The following is an 11,726-nucleotide window of genomic DNA, read 5'->3' on the forward strand; positions in this document are numbered from 1 at the left end:
TTTCGCCCACATCTATGGCAGACATCCTAAGAGGTTGTGAGATCTGTTGGAAACTAGACAAGTGAGGTTTATATATCTGTGGAATGTCCAAGTTGGGAGAAAGAGCTCTTGTCTGTCTGGATTACTTTGTAATGGATTACTTTGATTAGCACCGAATGGCCTTGCAGCTTCAAAGCCTGGCTGCTTCCACAGATATATAAACCCCACTTGCTTAGTTTCCAACAGACCTCACAACCTCTGAGGATGGCTGCTATTGATGTGGGCGAAACGTCAGGAAAGAATACTTCTGGAACATGGACATACAGCTCGGAAAACTCAAAGCAATCCTGTGGTTCTGACCATGAAAGCCTTCAACAACACATAGATATAGTGGTTCTAGAGATATGGGGAAAGTGGGGAGAAAAAAAGACAACATATTGTTTATATTTCCAATCAGATTTTTCTTGGTTTGGGGGGGGGGAGGAGTCCTCTAAGTAGTTGAAATCTGTAAATAAACTTTTCCTTTTGTTGCACAGAACGGTTTCATTCAGATTGACCACCTCTCCTTGTTTGTTATTTTATGTGTTTCGATAGAAGGAAAGAGAAAGTTGTGTATCGTGTGCCGTCAGATCATTTCTGGTTTTTTTTTTGGACACTGTAAGAGGACCCATCCTGGGGTTTTCTTGACAAGGTTTGTTCAGGATGGGATTGCCTTTGCCTGCCTCTAAACCCGAGAGTTTATTGAATACCCACTGGGAGACCTTGGGCAAATCTAAACCTGATTTTCCCAAGGTCACCCACTGGGTATTCATAGCTGAGGGGGGATTCGAACCCTGATCTCTATAGCGTCATAATCCAACAATAAACCACTATACCATGCTAGATCTCAAAGAAGAAAAAGGCATTTGCAATTTGTAGCACACTTATATGATGCCTCTGTTAGGATGCCTCTGTGTTGAACATACAGGTGTCTGCCTTCAATTGGCCTTTTCAGAGTTTTTGGTTCTACAAAGCAGTGACCTTTGAGTGAAATGGTGTAGCAGATGTGCAGCTGGTGGCCATGCAGTGGAAAAAACCCATGGCTGGAATTTGTATTCAGTGGAAGACTTAAAAGTCAAGAATGTATGAGGTATACCACATTGAAGTTGCTCTTAGTATGCAGAGACAAGATTGCTTTGATATTCTAGTCTAATACCAACACACTATATTTGTGCTATATTCATTTTCAACTTGTGCCCACTTTTTTGTTCTGCTACAACTATTATGACAAGCTAGTAATAATAATAATGATATCTATAAACAGATCATAAATTTTATCTCAGTATTCTTCCCAATATCTTCACCAGGTGTTTGTGTGTCTCTGTGCCTCCAAGACGTCTGCTGACTTATGGTAATCTCACAGGACTTGTTTAGACAAGGAATAGTCAAAGATGGTTCTTCTAGTTCCTTCCTCTGAGATATAGATAGGCATTTGTTGATGTTCTCTCCTCCAAGTACTAACCAAACCTGACCTTGCTTAGCTTTTAAAATCAGATGGGATCTAGTCCTTTTGGGAGGTATTTAGGACATGGAGGCCAGTATTCTTTCCTCACTTTTCAATGTGTGTTTGTGTTGGCTGACACTAAGCTGTGCCATGGCAGACACATGTGGACAATTTCAACAGAAAGGAGGAAACCATGAAAATGAACAAAATATGGCTACCAGCATTTAAAAAATTAGGATAGTAAATAAAGAACAACCAAAAGAAAAAAAGGATTTCCAGGCATGAAACAATCAGGGCCAGCTAACACCTCCCAATGATGGATTCCCTCAGGCAGGAAGCAGCCAGGCTTTGAATCTGAAAGGCCATTCAGTGCTAATCAAGGTGATTAATTGCAACATTCACACTTGTGTCTAGCAGGCAAGAGTTCTTTTCCCCACCCTGGAACTTCCACAGATATATAAACCCCACTTGCCTTCAACAGACCTCACAAACTCTGAGGATGCCTGCCATAGATGTGGGTGAAACATCAGGAGAGAATGCTTCTGGAACATTGAAATACAGCCTGGAAAACTCACAGCAAATCACTAGTAGCTTCCTTAGCAAATCCAGTGAGCCCAAGGTAATTTTTGAACTGGGGGCTTCTGACGTTTCTTAGCTCATTCATATACTACTAAAACATTGCACAAAAGTAAAAAAAAAAAGTTGTTATCAATGTATATATTAGGTGTTTAAACAGACTGATGGCCATGCAGCAAGGGGGGTTTACAATTCGAGTTCAGTCTTGTTCCATTTTAATGTCACCTGGGGAAGATACATTTGTCTTTTAAATTTGCTTACCATTCTCTCCGTCCCTGCTATATATGTAGGAATGGCTCCCTTTGAATTTCATGTACTACGTGTGTGATGTGTCATATATCTCTCTGAATGAGAAGGAGAGACAGAAAGAGATGTTTCAAGCTACTTAATGCATATTTTGGCTGAAATTCTGTTCTCTTAACGAGATTAGTTAGTGGGACATGAATAAATTATAAGGGTGATCTATAAATGACAAAATGCTGCCTCAACATTATTGTTTTCTCATAAAGAAGGGTTAGTTTCATACTGTTTAGGCTTGTGGACAAAAGTTACTGTTTATAAACAAATCTCAAACGTCTTTAGGTTTAAAATTACTGTATATATTCGAGTATATGCCTAGTTTTTCAGCCCTTTTTTAGGACTGAAAAACAACCTCCTCGGCTTATACTCGGGTAAGGGTCCTGGTGGGCTTATATTCAGGTCGGCTTATACTCAAATATATATGGGTATATTTATTATTTTGGTATTATTACATTTATTATTTTACTCTATTATTGTTACTTTTACATTTATTTTGCTCTACTTTTATATTATTAACACATTTATTATTTTACTCTATTTATTATTACATTTATTATTTTACTGCATTTATTATTATTATTATTACATTTATTATTTCACTCTATTATTATTAAAAGGATACATAAGCACATTCACATTGAAAAAGATGAAAATAGTGTTCCTTCACTTATTGCTGGGGTTAGGTTCCAGGACCACCCGCAATAAGTGAAAATCCGCAAAGTAGGGACACTATATTTATTTTAATATTTATGCATTCTTTTAGTAGTTATACACTATTTTATTAACCAATCATGTGTTGATAAATCGCTTCCTTCTCCTACCATTGCCGCTTGGGCTTCTTTTCTCTCCCTTCGGCTTCTCCTTCCTCCCTTCCTTAGGCTGTAAATTGTAGTTTTTTCTTATTTATAATGGTCTTTTAGAGCTTATTGAAAAACTGCAAAACAGCGAATCTGCGAAAAGTGAACCGCAAAGTAGTGAGGGAACACTGTAATGATTTAATCAGAGTTGAAAAGTCATATCTTAAATTACAGTTTGATGTAAAGATTCAAAAACATTTAAACTACTGATGCCTCAATTAATGTAATTTTATTGGCATCTCAGCTTATACTGGAGTCAATGTTTTCCCAGTTTTTTAATGGTAAAATTAGGTACCTCGGCTTATATTTGGGTCGGCTTATACTTGAGTATATACGGTAGTTCATCATATGAAGACAAAGCTTTTTGCTCCTCTATTTTATAGTCCCCACTCTCCAAACCTTTAGATCTAGCCTAAAAACGTGACTTTTAAAACAGGCCTTTGACCCTGAGTAGACTGAAATGGGTGCATGTGAGGGCTGATTATTAACTTCACACTTTAGTTCGTTAATTGATGACAGCCAGTTTTATCCGCAGGTACTTCTGTGTTTTATAGATATTTTATTATTATGTGATATTATGTACGTTCGTTGTGGTTGTTGTTATCATTTTATGTTGTTATTGTTTTAATGCTATTGTTTATATGCAGCACTTTGGAGTGCTTTTGTGAGCTGCCCCGAGCCCTTTGGGGAGAGGGTGGCAGAGTATTAATAAAGTGTATTATTATTATTATTATTATTAGTAGTAGTAGTAGTAGTAGTAGTAGTAGTATTACTACTGAACAGCGTAGGAGCCCCCAGTGGCGCAATGGGTTAAACCCTTGTGCCCGGTAGGACTGATGACCGACAGATCGGTGGTTCGAATCTGGGGAGAGTGCAAATGAGCTCCCTCTGTCAGCTTCAGCTCCCCATGCAGGGAAATGAGAGAAGCCTCCCAAAGGATGGTAAAACATCAAAACATTCGGGTGTCCCCTGGGCAATGTCCTTGCAGGTGGACAATTCTTTCACACGAGAAACGACTTGCAGTTTCTCAAGTTGCTCCTGACATGAACAAAAACAAACAAACTGAACAGCATGATTCATATATAGTACAGTAGAGTCTCACTAATCCAAGCCTCGCTTATCCAAGCCTCTGGATTATCCAAGCCATTTTTGTAGTCAATGTTTTCAATATATCGTGATATTTTGGTGCTAAATTCATAAATACAGTAATTACAACATAACATTACTGTGTATTGAACTACTTTTTCTGTCAAATTTGTTGTATAACATGATGTTTTGGTGTTTAATTTGTAAAATCATAACCTAATTTGATGTTTAATAGGCTTTTCCTTAATCTCTCCTTATTATCCAAGATTTTCGCTTATCCAAGCTTCTGCCGGCCCGTTTAGCTTGGATAAGTGAGACTCTACTGTACAATGAACAGGCTAAAGACTCCAATAGAAGTTTCAACAAAAAAATGTGTATTAGGTCAAGGTCATGACACGTTACCCCTACTATCCAAGAAATGATGACTTGTTTTTAAAATGTGCTTAGGGCACCATTTGTTTCTGTTAAATTAGGTAAGGAGGAAGCTGCCTTAGATCAGATCAGAATATTAATCTATTGACTTCAGTGCTCATGCAAGGCCCTGTCCAGGGTTTCCGGCAGAAGCACATTTTACTTCTGTCTGAACAATCTGGACAATTTAATGTGGAATTTTCCACATGCAGTGTAAAGTTCGCCACTAAGCTATGGTTTTTAAAGTTTTATATAATGAACTGTTCAAATTGCGGTTTTTATCTGATTTTTTTTTACAACCAGTCCAGATTTTCTCATTTTAGAGGCAGAAAAGAGGTTAAGAAAGATGGGAATACAAGATATTTCCCTAAAGTGGATTTATATATGCAGTGCATCACACCTCTTTCCCTCACAGCTTGCCCTGGTTACACATCCACAAATCTTTCTATGTGCTTCATTCCAGCACTAACAATGGAAGTGCTGCTTTTTTGACTTAATGTTTAGATAGACCTTCCGTGCCCAGAATTGTGCATGTGTATATATACGTGTGTGTCTGTCTGTCAATCAGATGTCAGGAACAAACAAGAAATGAATGCTGTGTCCCACATGTTCAGCTAGTAACATCACTGGAGCAGGGGTGGGAATCATATGGCCCTCTAGATTTAGTGGAATTACTTTATTTTTGGTAATACATAATGTTGCTGTTATTTTTCTTCCCCCTATTGTAAAGGATTCGACTCAAATGACATTCTGTTTATTTAATTTAAAATATAATTAAATGGTCTATGAATGTATTTTGTTAATCTGCATTAAACCCTTGGGCTTCTGGACAAACTAATGTCTTCCCTCCTGAGAGTTCAGGATATTCATTACCAAAATTTTCAATTTTTCTTTAACATAAACTAGGTTTTTGACTTGTCTTACTAAACAGGGAGGCATTGATTAATAAATATTGTGCAGTGGGGATATATAATCATCACCATTATAATATATTATATTTGTTACCCGCTTCGTCTAGTGGCTTAAGACAAGGAACAACAAAGTGAAAACATGAACATAAAACACATATAATAAAATACATGCATCAAAACACATTACATACTGTTATCAAAAGCATACACCAAACACAGGGTACAAAAATCATCATATACAGTAGAGTCTCACTTATCCAACATAAACTGGCCGGCAGAATGTTGGATAAGCAAATATGTTGGATGATAAGGAGGGATTAAGGAAAAGCCTATTAAACATCAAATTAGTTTTATGATTTTACAAATGAAGCACCAAAACATTGTGTTATACAACAGATTTGACAGAAAAAGTAGTTCAATACGCAGTAATGCTATGTAGTAATTACTGTATTTACGAATTTAGCACCAAAATATCACGATGTATTGAAAACATTGACTACAAAAATGCGTTGGATAATCCAGAACATTGGATAAGTGAGACTTTACTGTAGTAGCAATAGAATGTAAATTCAAAACTCAGTATTCAAAGCTGACTGGGTAGGCCTGCTGGAAGACATGGGACTTCATTTGAGTGTTGAATCTCAATAGCTCAATTAGCTGTTGGAGCTCTTTTGGCAGGTCATTCCACAGTCTTGGGGCAGCCAATGAAAAGTTCCTCTGGGTGATGATCGCTGGTCGGGTTCTGACTGGTTGGAGTAAGGGGCAGATTGTGCTGAAGAAGGCATTCTTGTAAATAACCTGTATCCAAACCATGTAGGGTTTTAGAGGAAACTAATTGGCAACCAGTGGAGTTACTTTAGTACAGGTGTAATAAACTCACTCCTGGGTGTTCCTGTAAGCAATCAGGTTTCGGTGTTTTGAAACAATTCAACTTTCTAAACTTGGTAAAGAGGTAGTCCAGTACAAAGTGCATTGCAGAAGTCCAACCTTGAAGTTACCAGTGCATGCACTACCATCTTCATGTCCTCCAAATCGAGGAAGGGGCACAGCTGGCGTATCAGCCGAAGCTGGTAGTAAGCACTGCTGACTGTTGCATCAACTTGGGCTGACATTTGGGGAGACAGATCCAGCTGCAAATACAGTCTTTCAGGGGGAGTGTAACCCCATTCAGTACTGGTTGATGCATCTCCATCCCCAGGTTAGGACCGTTGACGGCAAGCACAAATATTTGAATTGTATTGTTGGTCTTGGATAGAGCTGCAGAAAGCAGTTCAGCAACATGTGGGGATCATGTAAGCCCGACCATTGTTCTAGAGCATTGGCTTCCCAATGGTTGGCAATATAATGCTGTGCTAGATGAAGACAGTAATCTCTCAATAGACTGCAAGCTGAGTTCAAGACAGAAATAAAGGTTGAAATACAGAGACAAAACTATTTGGCAGTGCCCATACTATGAAATTGAAAGTGCAAGTGAATTGCTTAAGACCACACATTATGTACACAACAGAGGTTGTTCAAATCTTAAACTACCCACTGTTTCACAAAAACAACAATTTTAATCTCAGGCCTCTTAAAATGTATTAATTAATTCCATCAGAGCATGAATTTTACTTCTAGACAATCTCAAAACAGTTATTCCCAAAGAACCATCCATGTGTTCATATTTACTAAAATGATTTTAATTCCACCTTTAAAAAAGAAGAAACAGGATATAAATATTGACCATGAATACATGTATTTTACTATAAGATTTTCTCTCTCTGTTCCATCTATTGCCAGTCCCCTATCAAAATTGCTATAGTCGTGACTTGATAAAGAATGCCCTTGTTTCCTGCCAAGTCCAACAAAATGGCAAAATTGAGATTAATTGGAAACCTGGGCAGTTGTTTTCCCTGTTGGCTAAGCACATCTGTCTCTGTTGTTGTTGTTGTTGCTGTTGTTGTTGTTATTCCTCCTCCTCAAATTGTAACATGTCTGAATTGTGGTTAATGTGCATTAGCATGAAGTTAAAAGCTGCCAGTGCTGCAAGAGATTTTTCCAAGGTCATCTTAAAATCCCAAAGGTCTTCACAGGCTCAACCATACACTCCAATTATTCTGTATTTTTACTGCTGTTAATAACTTTGAAACGATTACCCCACTTGTGAATATTATGGCTTCATAATGTAGACTTCTGTTTTATATGTTAGATTGCTGAAAACCCTCTTTTAAAATGACGAGAAAGCAAGAGAGTCCCTTCTTTAATTACAGTAAATATGCAGACAAATTACTACCACTGTGCCTACAATGGTGCTGGGACATTTTATAGGCAAGAAAGTGCATCTGTTTTACCAGGACTAAATGGAAGTCCTGGTAGGGAGTGAACAATAGTCGTTGGAAAATGACCTTTCCAGGAATTCAAGGTCATGCTGAGCCACAATTGCCACCTGAGTCTCTGATGCTTCAGCACAAAGCTACTATACTTACGAGAAGGAAAGAAACTGAATATGCTCAGATCTACCAGCTTTAGTTGTAAACATTGATTCATTTTCAGAGCAGGAGCCAAACGGTAAACAAGAAGAGAGAAAGAAGTCGTATAAGGAAACACATATCAGAAATCCATCCCACTTGTCGATCATGTAGATCTCAGTTGTCTTCTCACATTTCCCAAAATCACACAGGTTCTGGGACTGAAATAGCATCACTGAAATATCTGCAGCTCAACTGAAAAAGGTTGGTGGCTGTGTTTCTCATGATGGTATTACGTAGCAGTCTTCTCTTGGGGCAAATTTCACCTTAACTTTGTGATAATAATACAGTAGAGTCTCACTTATCCAACATAAACGGGCCAGCAGAATGTTGGATAAGCAAATATGTTGGATAATAAGGAAGGATTAAGGAAAAGCCTATTAAACATCAAATTAGGCTATGATTTTACAAATTAAGCACCAAAACATCATGTTATACAACAAATTTGACAGAAAAAGTAGTTCAATATGCAGTAATGCTAAGTAGTAATTACTGTATTTACGAATTTAGCACCAAAATATCACGATGTATTGAAAACATTGACTACAAAAAATGAGTTGGATAATCCAGAACGTTGGATAAGCGAATGTTGGATAAGTGAGACTCTACTGTACTACATTCACTACGTTTACTCCCTAATGGTACTTACATTTTATGTAGACACTTTTTCTTTCCTTTTGTATTACTCTAAATTTCCCTCCCTTCTACATTTTGAACTTTTAGAGGACTTCATTCTGCCCCGCTTAACTTTCTGCTTTAACTTCTCTTAATACTCCTTCTAGAGCTTTGCCACCAGCCATTTGTATAATCCAGTCCCTCTGTGTAAGAGGTGTTTCAAGATTTCATATATTTCCCCACAGTAATTGATTCATACGTTTTAATTGAGTATATTTCTTCTGTCCTCTTCCCAAATTTCTCTTTCTTCCTGTTCTTTTTTTTGTTTTTGTTTTCTTTAGTTTATAATCCTATGAATATGTTTGCCTCTATTATATTTTTAAGTCAATATTTTTATGTTTATACGATACGTATAACTCATGGTTTACTCATGTTTTAGTTTAATATGTCTTATTGGATTGTTTTTGATTATTTTCATCTCAATGCTTAATTTTTTGTTGTAAGTTTACTGTTGTTCGTGCATTATCCTGTATTGTTTTGATGTGTTTGTATTCATTTGAGGCACTGAATGTTTGCCTTTTTGTTTTGTGTCTAAACTGCCCGGAGTCCCTTCAGGGAGAGAGGGTGCTCTAGAAATAAAGTTGTTGTTGTTGTTGTTATTATTATTATTATTATTATTATTATTATTATTATTATTATTATTATTATATTACTTTTTATAGGTGCTTATAGAACAAAATCATAGGCTGGATCTACACTGTCAAATAATGCAATTTCAGAATGTAGTCTGACTGCATTCAACATGATTATATGAATTTACACTGCCATATAATCCACTTCAGTGCAGGGTTTTGTGCATTTTCTGGGCTGCATGGCCATGTTCCAGAAGCATTCTCTTTTGATGTTTTGCCCACATCTATGGCAGGCGTCCTCAGAGGTTGTGAGATATATTGGAAAACTAAGTACAGGAAGTTTATATATCTGTGGAAGATTCAGGGTGTGGGAAAGGTCTTGTCTGTTGGAGGCCAGTGTGATGTGTAATTAATCACCTTGATTAGTACTAATGGCCTTGCAAGCTTCATTCCTGCCTGGGGGAATCCTTTGTTGGGAGTTGTTAGCTGCCCCTGATTGATTCATGTCTGTAATTCCTCTGTTTTCAGAGTGTTGTTTTTTATTTACTGTTCTGATTTTAGAGTTTTTAAAATCAGTTATCTATTATCCAAGATCTTGGGATAAAAATTATTGTGGTATTGCTTCTTGAGATCCTTTTGCTGTGGTGGGGAATGAATGTAGGACATACTGTTTATAAAAACTTCTGCTTTTTTCAATAGACAGTGGAGCCACGATTTCTTGGAACAATAGCCTTTGCCGAATAGCCCTCATAACTTCAGCTTTTTGTTGGAAGGAATAATGGATGCTTTAGTAAGAATTCGATTCCTGATAAATTCATAGGTTCACAGAAAATACCAGGGCCTGATAGCCAGGACAAGGGAGAGAACTATATCAAATGAAACAAGTCTCAATGTGAAGAAAAGAGAGGGTTTTCTTTTTTTTGGACTTCTTCTTTGCCATATAAACATACCTTCTTCCCAACTGGGAGAATTGGGTAGCATCTATTTTTCATTATGTTTCGGAAGAGGAAGCAAATATCTCAGGATGGATATACATTACTGTTTTATTATCCCAGAATTCTTTTTCCTATATCTTCCCTAGCGCTAATCTAGTGGTAGAAAAGATGTATGGTAGCACATCGTACTGTAGTAGATCAACTCATTGTGAATACTGTCTTTAGTGAGGATGGATAGCTTTTGCTCTCAGTTCATTTGTTTTTGCGGGGGAAGAATTCTGAGCCAATTGGGCTTTTAAGTACTTGGCAGGTATTCAAAGTCAGCTGGATTCTTCCTTCTACCTCTCTGACATAATATAGGCAACTGATGCATTTTCAATTTCCACAAAGCCACCAAGGAATTCTTGTTAGGGTGTTTGACTTTTATGAAAATCTGCATACACGCAGCAATAATAGTCTATGGCAGTGGTTCTCAACCTGTGGATCTCCAGCTGTTTTGGCCTTCAACTCCCAGAAATCCTAACAGCTGGTAAACTAGCTGGGATTTCTGGGAGTTGGAGGCCAAAACACCTGGGGACGCACAGGTTGAGAACCACTACTCTCTGGGATTCCAACTGCCTTGAAAAACTGGGAAAGTTTTTGTTTTTTTTTGCCTTTGTTGAGTTGGAACTATGGAACGAAAGGAACATGGACAACAGCAACACATTTGCCAGGACTCAATTGTATGAAAGTACAAGTTGAAATTATCCCAAAGTAAAAACAACTAAGATTGGATCTACACTGCTATATAATACAGTTCAAAGCAGATAATCTGGATTCAGAAACTGGATTATATGGCAATGTGGATGGGGCCTAAGTAGGCCACAGTTCAACAGTGCAAAAAAGAAGAATCTTTCCCAATTGTTTCCTTCGAGCCAGTCCTTCCCCTGCCCTGACGTTGTAGCAATATGAAAATCAAATCAAGCCTGATTTATTAATACCTATATAGAGTATAAGCCGACCCAAATATAAGCTGAGGCACCTAATTTGACCACAAAAAAACTGGGAAAACTTATTGACTCGAGTATAAAATGAGAGTGGGAAATGCAACACTTATTGGTAAATTTCAAAAATAAAAATAGATGCCAATAAAATTACATTAAGTGAGGCATGAGTAGGTTAAATATTTTTGAATATTTACATAAAACTGTAATTTAAGATAAGACTGTCCAACTCTGATTACCGTATATACTTGAGTATAAGCCAACCCAAATATAAGCTGACCAGGACCCTCACTTGAGTATAAGCTGAGGGGGGCTTTTCAGCCCTTAAAAAGGGCTGAAAACCCGGCTTATACTTGAGTATATACGGTACGTACTTTGGATTGTCTGATTTAGTCTACAACACTACTTTTAAACAAATCAGGATTGAGAGAGTTACATTTGTTCTGAGGAA

The 11,726-nt window shown here is 37.3% G+C and overlaps 1 protein-coding gene across 4 annotated transcripts in view; it reads left to right on the forward strand.

The window, feature by feature from the left end:
* slc4a8 (solute carrier family 4 member 8) overlaps window positions 1–11,726 on the forward strand; it is a 129,098-nt gene that overhangs the window by 3,231 nt on the left and 114,141 nt on the right. The window lies entirely within an intron of this gene.

Source organism: Anolis carolinensis, unplaced genomic scaffold (genome assembly GCF_035594765.1).
Source record: "Anolis carolinensis isolate JA03-04 unplaced genomic scaffold, rAnoCar3.1.pri scaffold_20, whole genome shotgun sequence".
Lineage (NCBI taxonomy): Eukaryota > Metazoa > Chordata > Lepidosauria > Squamata > Dactyloidae > Anolis > Anolis carolinensis.